Source organism: Cervus canadensis, chromosome 7 (genome assembly GCF_019320065.1).
Source record: "Cervus canadensis isolate Bull #8, Minnesota chromosome 7, ASM1932006v1, whole genome shotgun sequence".
Lineage (NCBI taxonomy): Eukaryota > Metazoa > Chordata > Mammalia > Artiodactyla > Cervidae > Cervus > Cervus canadensis.
In genome coordinates, this window is record NC_057392.1 from 69,605,283 (window position 1) to 69,615,239 (window position 9,957).

The following is a 9,957-nucleotide window of genomic DNA, read 5'->3' on the forward strand; positions in this document are numbered from 1 at the left end:
ATTACCACTACCGTTAACTCAGCTGCAGCCCTATAATTACCTGATGGGACTGATGTTTTCTACACTGCCTTCTCAACTCTGACCACAGGAGCAATGGTTCCTGTTTCTGTTCCCTTTGCCCCAGCATTTCCCCAGCCACAAATCCTACTACCTACCAGACCAAGCTTGTTGTAGCAAAGACCTCCATCACATTCTTTTCCTACCAGAGAGAGGACAGTCCTTCCACACCAAACCTGATCTCTCTTCTCTTTTAAGGGAAGGCTTGCAGTGCTCATGATGTCTCCTCTTGTCTGGAAGATAAGGCCATCTTGCTGCTGGCCTTGGCCAGGCTTCTGTCCTCTTCCAAGGCAGGTCCCAGCCAAGATTTTTTATGTGAAATGTGTCTCTTCACCTTCACTGGAAATGTAGTTATTGAATGCATGTATCAAGGGGACAAAACTGTTTACAGTCCAGGATAGATAGATCAAAATAAGAACTTCCTTGAAAGAATAGACCATTTAAAAAAATTCTTATGTCTTTCACAAGATGCTGAATGAACAGGCTTCAAACAAAAATACTGCAAAAATTGAATTAAATTTAAGTACTTAGTATATTAAAGTGTGTGACGTTTTCATCAAGCAATAAGATAATTTCTGAGGTGGGGAAATGAAATGTAGAAGGTAGAACTACTAAAATTCTTCCTTTGGAGGATCAGCTTCCCCACCTCCATCTCTGAATTAAGTGGCACACTGGACCGTCTTTCCTGACTTAATCTTATATGTTTTTACTTCAGTTTATCCCCTCCTCTTTGTGTGTAGTTTCTTTCTTCCCTTACTCCCTCCCTTGTCCATCTCCATCTTCTTTTTTCATCCGTACTCCTTCAGGGCAGCAGAGAATGGGGAGTTAGAAAAGTTAGTTTAGAATTATGGAACATCTTTCTCCACCCTATATCCCGCCACACACATTCACAAATATGCACATTGCCCATGCCATCACTCTTCAAATCAGAATGAACAAGATTTCTCATAGCTTTGTGGTTTGTTCTTATCTGCTAATAAGAACTAGTATATCTAAAAGAATTATTAAATTTGTTTCAATAAATGGGCAATATTCATTGTGATGAACTTTGTTTCTATTACCTAAAGGTGTGATGAAATATGTTACAATTTCTAGGTTTTATTTTTTAAGTATGAAATGTCATCAACCAATAATACTATTTTATAGTAAATTTTAATATTTCATTATAGGATTAAATGTTTTACCATAACTAGATATTGTAATGGCACACAGAACTCATGTAATTGTTTTTCTCCTGTATTGTCATACTTTTCCCCTCAAAGCATTTATGACATACATAACTGTATATAAAGCCACAGCAGGTAGAGATAGAAAGATTCAGTTTCTCTAAGAATTTATCATTTAAGATTTTTGTTTCAAAATCTTTAATGAGTAGCCATGGAATTCTGTACTTTCTTGAAGTACAGTCATTAACATTTTCCAATTAAACTGTCATATTTCCAGCTTGGTTTTAATATAGCATCTTCTAACTTGTCATCTCTGCCTGTGAAACAAGCTTTAGAAATTATAATCACTGTGATACAGAAGAAGTTATTATACACCTCAATAGTCAGTAATTAGGATATGAATCATTGCTTTATTTTTATGAATCATTAGGCTATAAATCACTTGAATAGATTTGCAAGACTATACAAATTTACCACTTAAAGTTTCACTTGAACAAATAGAATTAGCTTTCCTTGATGAAGCAAGCCGTTTCTAAATATGATGAGGCCATTTTTTCAATTATGTAATTTGATTAGTAAAATTTTAGTGGAAAGAGAAATTTCAGTTCACTAGTCTCATTCTTTCTTTTACAAATGAATATTATGAAGGCCCACGACATAAAGCTTATATTCCTTTACCAAGGTCAGGTAACTAGTTAATGCCAAAACAAATATCAAAACTTTTATTTCTATTAATCTGTTTTGTCTTTTATTAAATTAAAGATACTAATAATACTAATTTATATTTCACATTAAACTTAAAAGTTGTTGTTGTTTAGTCGCTAAGTTGTATCTGACTCTTTTGTGACCCTATCGACTATAGCTCACCATGCCCCTCTGTCCATGGGATTTCCCAAGCAAGAGTACTGGAGTGGGGTGCCATTTCCTACTCCAGGGGATCTTCCCGACCCAGGGATCAAACCTGCATCTCCCACACTGTCAGGTGGATTCTTTACCACTGAGCCGCCTGGGTAGCCCAAACTCAAAAGTACCAATATATTTATTCATACTGCTTATATATTTTATTTTTGAATACATTAAGGTGCTTTCAGTCCCATAAGAGCCTTGTTAGTCATGTTCACCAATGTATTGATCTCTAGCACCTAGCAACGGTTCCTGGCACATAGGATGTTCTCAAAAGTTATTGCATAAATAGCATTGTAATTGATCTCTAAGAATCCATATTGCCTTCCTCTAATTAATTATCCAGTCTGCATTCAGAGTGACATTATGCAAATCCAAACTCATCATATCACTATCTCCTTAAAACGCTTCAATCCTACTAGGCCTACATGACCTGACCTCTACTCATTTCCAGCTTCATCTTATACCATGCTCACTTTCTTCCTCTTGAGTTCTATTCCTGCCTTTCTTCTCAAAGATTTTTGCATCTACTCTTCTCTCTACCAATTCCTTTAATCCTCATTCTTTTAACTTAGAGTAGGCGACTTCTACTCATCCTTTTAGCATTTGTTTACTTAGTATTCCCTGGAAGGTCTTTTCTCACTACCCACACCATCAGAAGCCTCATTATACAGCACCCAGCACCATGACTGTCTCTTTTGTGATACTTATCAAAGATGCGATTATTGAATTTATGTCTGTCTCCTCCAGTATCTAATCTACACCAAAGGGAAATTGTCTTTTTGTTCATCATTTTATCCATGTGCTTAGCACATAGAATACACTCAATTAAATATTTGTTGAAATAACAAGTAAATGAATTAATGATTGAATTTATTTTTATTATAAGATCACTGATACCTTTTCTATAAAATAATAAAAAAAGGTTTCTTTTCTTCATTTTGGCCATGCAGCTTGAAGGATCTCAGTTCCTTGATGAGGGATTGAACCCAAGTCACAGCAGTGAAAGCTAAGCTTTTCTATTATTTTTATTCCAGTTCAGTTCAGTTCAGTCACTCAGTTGTGTCCAATTCTTTGCAACCCCGTGAACTGCAGCACACCAGGCCTCCCTGTCCATAACCGACTCCCAGAGTTTACTCAAACTCATGTCCACTGAGTCGGTGATGCCATCCAACCATCTCATCCTCTGTCATCCCCTTCTCTTCCTGCCTTCAATCTTTCCCAGCATGAGAGTCTTTTCAAATGAGTCAGTTCTTGCATCAGGTGGCCAAAGTATTGGAGTTTCTTCTTCAGCATCAGTCCTTCCAATGAATATTCAGGACTGATTTCCTTTAGGATGGACAGGTTGGATCTCCTTGCAGTCCAAGGGACTCTCAAGAGTCTTCTCCAACACCACAGTTCAAAAGCATCAATTCTTCAGCGCTCAGCTTTCTTTATAGTCCAACTCTCACATCCATACATGACTACTGGAAAAACCATACTTTGACTAGATGGACCTTTGTTGGCAAAGTATTGTCTCTGCTTTTTAATATCCTATCTAAGTTGGTCATAGCTTTTCTTCCAAGGAGCAAGCGTCTTAATTTCATGGCTGCAGTCACCATCTGCAGTGATTTTGGAAACCCCAAAAATAAAGTCTGTCACTGTTTCCACTGTTTCCCCACTATTTGCCATGAAGTGATGGGACTGGATGCCATGATCTTAGTTTTCTGAATGTTGAGCTTTAAGCCAACTTCTTCACTCTCCTCTTTCACTTTCATCAAGAGACTCTTTAGTTCTTCTTCACTTTCTGCCATAAGGGTGGTGTCATCTGCCTATCTGAGGTTATTGATATTTCTCCCAGCAATCTTGATTCCAGCTTGTGCTTCATCCAGCCCAGTGTTTCTCATGAGGTACTCTGCATATAAGTTAAATAAGCAGGGTGACAATATACAGTCTTGACGTACTCCTTTTCCAATTTGGAACCAGTCTGTTGTCCCATGTCCAGTTCTAACTGTTGCTTCCTGACCTGCATACAGGTTTCTCAAGAGGCAGGTCAGGTGGTCTGGTATTCCCATCTGTTTCATAATTTTCCACAGTTTGTTGTGATCCACACAGTCAAAGGCTTTGGCATAGTGAATAAAGCAGAAATAGATGTTTTTCTGGAACTCTCTTGCTTTTTTGATGATCCAGGTGATGTTGGCAATTTGATCTCTGGTTCCTCTGCCTTTTGTAAATCCAGCTTGAACATCTGGAAGTTCATTGTTCATGTACTGTCGAAGCCTGGCTTAGAGAATTTTGAGCATTACTTTACTCAAAGTAATGTGAGTATGTGAGATGAGTGCAATTGTGTGGTAGTTTGAGCATTCTTTGGCATTGCCTTTTTTAGGGATTGGAATGAAAACTGACCTTTTCCAGTCCTGTGGCCACTGCTGAGTTTTCCAAATTTGCTGACATATTGAGTGTAGCACTTTCACAACATCATCTTGAAATAGCTCAACTGGAATTTCATCACCCCCACTAGCTTAGTTCATAGTGATGCTTCCTAAGGCCCACTTGACTTCACATTCTAGGATGTCTGGCTGTAGGTGAGTGATCATAGATGAGTGACCACTCCTCTAAAAATGGTTCTATTATTTTTACTTTAATTCATATTTATGACAATTTTTCAGGAAAAATTAAGCAACATATTTCCACAATTAATAAATTTACAAAAGGATAAAATAATTTACATGTTTAATTGAAAGTTGAGTGTATTACCAAAGAATAGAATGATTTTTATACTGTATTTAGCCCAACTATAAATGGATAAGAGTTAATACTAAGGGTATGAAACTGATCAGATAAAATGTGCCATTGTTTATGAATATAGGCAATTATCCATGTCAAAAATTCAATTTTCCTGCAACCTACACTTTGATACATTATACACTAATACTTATAAATTGCCTGTTCCATACTATCAACTGACTTGTAAACATCCAAGTTATCCCAAAGTGATTCTGTCTTCATTTTAGTTTTGACAGTAACTCCATCTCTGTAAGGTAGTATTTACTATGACAACAATTTGAATACGTTGATTATACTTAGAAATCCTTTGTTGCTGCTGTTTAAATGAATGGAAAAAATGTAATTGCAATTCAGTTGAAATAAAAATGGAACATAGGCCATCAAAAAATTGTGGATATTTGGCCTCAATTGGCATAGACATTTAGCATAAGCAGACTTACTGTGGGCTTAATAATAGAGGAAAAATTATATGTAAGAAATAATAGAAATGCATTGGGAAATATTTTAAAGGTGAGATAGTGTTGTGATATTCAAGTGCATAATGCAACTATATATAAATCCCATGCCTAGAAAAAAATTAACATAAATGAAATATACAAAATGTTGTTAGTGTTTGTATCTTGATTGTTGCATTTAGGGAGATTATTTCTTTCTCTCCTTTCCCTGTTTTTGTTTTTTTTTTCTGTACTTTTCCAATTTTCTATCATGACTGTTTTAGTGGATAGTTGTTTTCCTGGCTGTTGAACCCTTCCTTCCTAAAAATGGTGATTTCCCTTTTGAGGAATTCCTCATTGAATATGGTTTTAATGGGAGGTAATGTTTGTCTGTTACCATAGATTTGAGTGGAGCCATCCTCTTCCCGTGATTAGAGCTCGGTCAATCTTATGCTTTCTCAGAGAACATTGAATTTTTAGCATGTGCTGAAGATATGGAAGGGCTTCCCTTGTGGCTCAGATGGTAAAGAATCTGCCTGCAATGCAGAAGACCTGGGTTAGATCCCTAGATCAGGAAGATCTGCTGGAGAAGGGAATGGCTACCCACTCCAGTATTCTCGCCTGGAGAATTGCATGAACAGAGAAACCTGGTGAGCTACAGTCCATGGGGTTGCAAAGAGTTGGACATGACTGAGACTAACACGGACGTACAAACATGTGGAGAGGGTTAAGGATCATATACATTCTAATAGCTTCAACAGTATGCAGAGCAGATACTTTGGGTACAGTAATCTTGGCTTATGTTTCCACTGCCTATATCTCTGGAGCTCTCTAGCTTCTGCCCATTTCTCAAGGTTGACCCTTATACTGATTCTGTGAATTTGCAAAGTAAATTAAATCCTTTTTCACTTCAAGATAGATTTGGTACCAAGTTCCAGTGAGGATGTGGAGTAACATGACCTCTTATACATTGCTGGTGTGGATGTTTCTTACAAAGTTGAACACAATTGCCAAAAGACCCAGTAATACCATTCTTATGTATGAGAGTCTTTTTTTCCCCCCCCACTCTCAAGATCATAGCTTATTTATTACTTCAGATTAAAAGATAGTATGCATATTAGGGAATCTTAAAATTCAACTCTGGAATTATACACCATCTAGTACTTTTGCATTGAATGTTAACCCCCCAAAAAAATCTCTAAACACCTGAAGGTCCCATTAGAAACATGAACTATGGTAATTAAAAAATTGACATTTAATTTATTCAATATTTAGTATTTACATAATGAAGCCACTGGTAATAAAGAAATAGTAAAAAATAAACTTTAAAAAGCAAAGATTTATATTCTTACAATATGCTAATTATCATAATTGTATGTAAAAATTAAAACATAACAGAACTTTCTGTTACAAAATTCTTAATCATCTGAGTTGTAGTCATTACTTGCTAACAATTTACATGCAACATCTGTTAGCACTCATACTTGATTTTTTCCCCCAAGAAAGTGTGAGTAGATATTTAAGAGCAGACATTAATTTACTTGTGGACAGAAAAAAATAAAACTGTATTTAAGATTAGTATTGGGGACTTTCCTGGTGGTCCAGCATATAAGACTCTGCACTCACAATGCAGGGGATCCAGGTTCTACCCCTGGTCAGGGAACTAGACCCTGCATGCTGGCACAACTAAGAGCCCAAATGCCAAAATCAAAGGTCCTGCATGCCACAACTAAGACCCAGCCCAGTCAAATAATAATAGATTTTTAAAATAATCTTAAAAAAAGACTAGTACTCATCAGTAGCCTCTTCTCTATAAAGTGATAAAAATAATAAGACCAAAAAAATTCCAAGATGGAGTTGCATAGGCAGAGAGAATCATGCATGGCACAGCTCAAAAAAATCTTGGGACTAATCAGACACACATCTTTTCTCTCCCCTTCAATGATGAGAAGTGGGTTTGTCATCAAATTATAACAACTGTAGCAAGTAAGTGGCACCAGATGTACAATTAATTAAATCTTGCAAAATACTGAGATGGGAAGGGGTGGTCAAGAGGAGGATCAATTTATATATCATTCAAACTATATACACCATAAGGCTTCCTGGTGGCTCAGATGATAAAGAATTCACCTGCAGTGTGGGAGACCTGTGTTCGATCCCTGGGTTGGGAAGATCCCCTGGAAAAGGGAACGGCTACCCACTCCAGCATTCTTGCCTGGAGAATTCCATGGGAAGAGGAGCCTGGCAGACTACAGTCCATGGGGTCACAAAGAATCAGACACAACTGAGCGACTTTCACTTTCATATACAGCATAAGTGAAATGAATGAAGCTCATCCCAAACTGGCTGTGAAACAATTAGACCTTTATAACCTTTATAACCTAAAATTATAACGTGTAATAATACAATATATTTATATAGGAGGCAACATCCAAGCAACCTTATATTATTTACTGTGTTGTTTCCACTTAAAAATAATTTTGCTAAATATATATCTCAACTGAGCACTGTATATAAAATATCCTAACAGATACAGATATTTACCTTTGGTGAGTTAAAGACCTTTTGGTGACTTCTGTCTGATTTGCAGGCAGAATGCTACATGTACACACACATGTGGAAAAACTCAACCTGAGGTAATCCAAAAGATGTGCATGGGAGGAGACTTTGAGGAAATTTTATTCAAAATTGCTAAAAACTGGGAAAAAAAAAACCCAAGTGCATATCATTAGTGAATGCATAAAAAGGAAATACAAAACCTGGGAAAATAATCAGCAGTTTACATGCAACAAAATGGATGACTCTTACAAGCATCATATTAAGTGGGAAAAAAAAAACCAGAAACAAAAAATCTACATGTTGTATGACTCCATTGATGTCGCATTCTGAAAAAGACAATGATAAAGGGACAAAAAATATATCAATGGTTGACAGGGTGAAAGGGTAGGAGTTGGTCTACTGCAAAATGGCATAAGAGAACTCTTTGGGATGATGAATGGAAGTACTCATGTCTTGATTTGGTAGCAGTTACACAAATGTACATCTTTGCCAAAGGTCATGAATTTTACTGTACTGAGTAATATTTTAATAAACGTGACTTTTAAAAAGAGCCAAATGGAAATTTTGGCATGGAAAATAAAATATCTAAGCTAAAAAATTAACTGGGTGGACTAAATAGTAGATTGTCATTAATGATAATAATAATAGTGGGAGTACTAGCCGAGATGGCGGCGGCTGCAGCGATTCGTGGGGTCCGAGGGCAATTGGGCTTTCGTGAAATTCGTATCCATTTGTGCCAGCGCTCGCCAGGCAGCCAGGGTGTCAGGGACTTCATTGAGAAACGCTATGTGGAGCTGAAGAAAGCGAATCCCGACCTGCCCATCCTAATCCGCGAGTGCTCGGATGTGCAGCCCAAGCTCGGCCCGCTACGCATTTGGCCAAGAGAAGAATGTCTCTCTGAACAACTTCAGTGCTGATCAGGTAACTAGAGCCCTGGAGAATGTGCTAAGTAGCAAAGCCTGAAGTCTCCACTGAGGATTAGGAACAACAGCCCCAGAGTCTGGGCTCTGCTGGACTGAGTACAATGTGAAGAAATGTATTCTGTTCTGTATAAAGATTGTGCTGAAAAAAAAAAAATAATAATAATAGTGGGCTAAATAGTAGATTACCCCTATTGCACTAAGGAGAAGGATGGGCTTAATAACAGAATGGAGTCAGTCAACTTGAAAATAAATCAATAAAAAGTATCCAATTGTAAGAACAAAGAGAAAATTTTTGGATAAACAATGAAAGCTTTTTGGAACCTGTGGGAAAGTGTAACTATAATTGGAATCCCAGAAGGAGAGAGAGAAAGGGGGAAAATAATTTTAAGAAACAATGACCCATATGTTCTCAAATTTGGCAGAGACATAGCTTTTGCCAGAAGAAAAAGTTTCTATTTCAAGACAAATTAGGATAAATACAAAGAATGGCTTGCATATCATGGTCAAATTGTTGAAATCCAAAGAAAAGGCAACATCTTAAAAGCAGCCATGGGGGAAAAAAGACACATTACAAATAAGAGGACAACAATTTGCAAATAATACTGACTTCTCATTAGAAACTGTGGAGACCAGGAGACCAGTGGTACAACATTAAACAAATACTGAAAGAAAAAACTTAGTAGTTTTTAGTTTTAGTTTTTTTAGTTAGTACCCAAATTCTATATCCAGTGAAAATATCCTCCCAGAACGAAGGCACAATAAAGACATTTCAAGTAAAGGAAAACCAAGAATTAATTGCTAGCATACTGACATTACAAGAAATGGTAAAGAAAGTTTTTCAGGCTGATGATTCTACCTAGAAACTTTAATCCCCAGGTAGAAATGAAGAACTTTAAGAAATGCTAGGTAACTGAGTAAATGTAATTGAAATCTATTGATTTCTTTAAAACACAGATAACTGCTTAAAACAAAATTGATAGTCTTTTCTATGGGGTGAAATAGAAATGAAATATATATATAACAATGACAGCATAAGGAAAGGCAGGAGGTAGTGGGCTTTCTTGGTGGTAGAGTGGATAATGATCTTTCTGCCAAGGCAGAGGACTCAGATTTGATTCCTGGTTTGGGAAGATTCCACATGGCACAGAG

General features: G+C 36.8%; 1 pseudogene; it reads left to right on the plus strand.

The window, feature by feature from the left end:
• Positions 1–8,540: 8,540 nt before the first annotated feature.
• On the plus strand, positions 8,541–8,962 carry LOC122445174 (annotated as a pseudogene).
• The last annotated feature ends 995 nt before the right edge of the window (positions 8,963–9,957 follow it).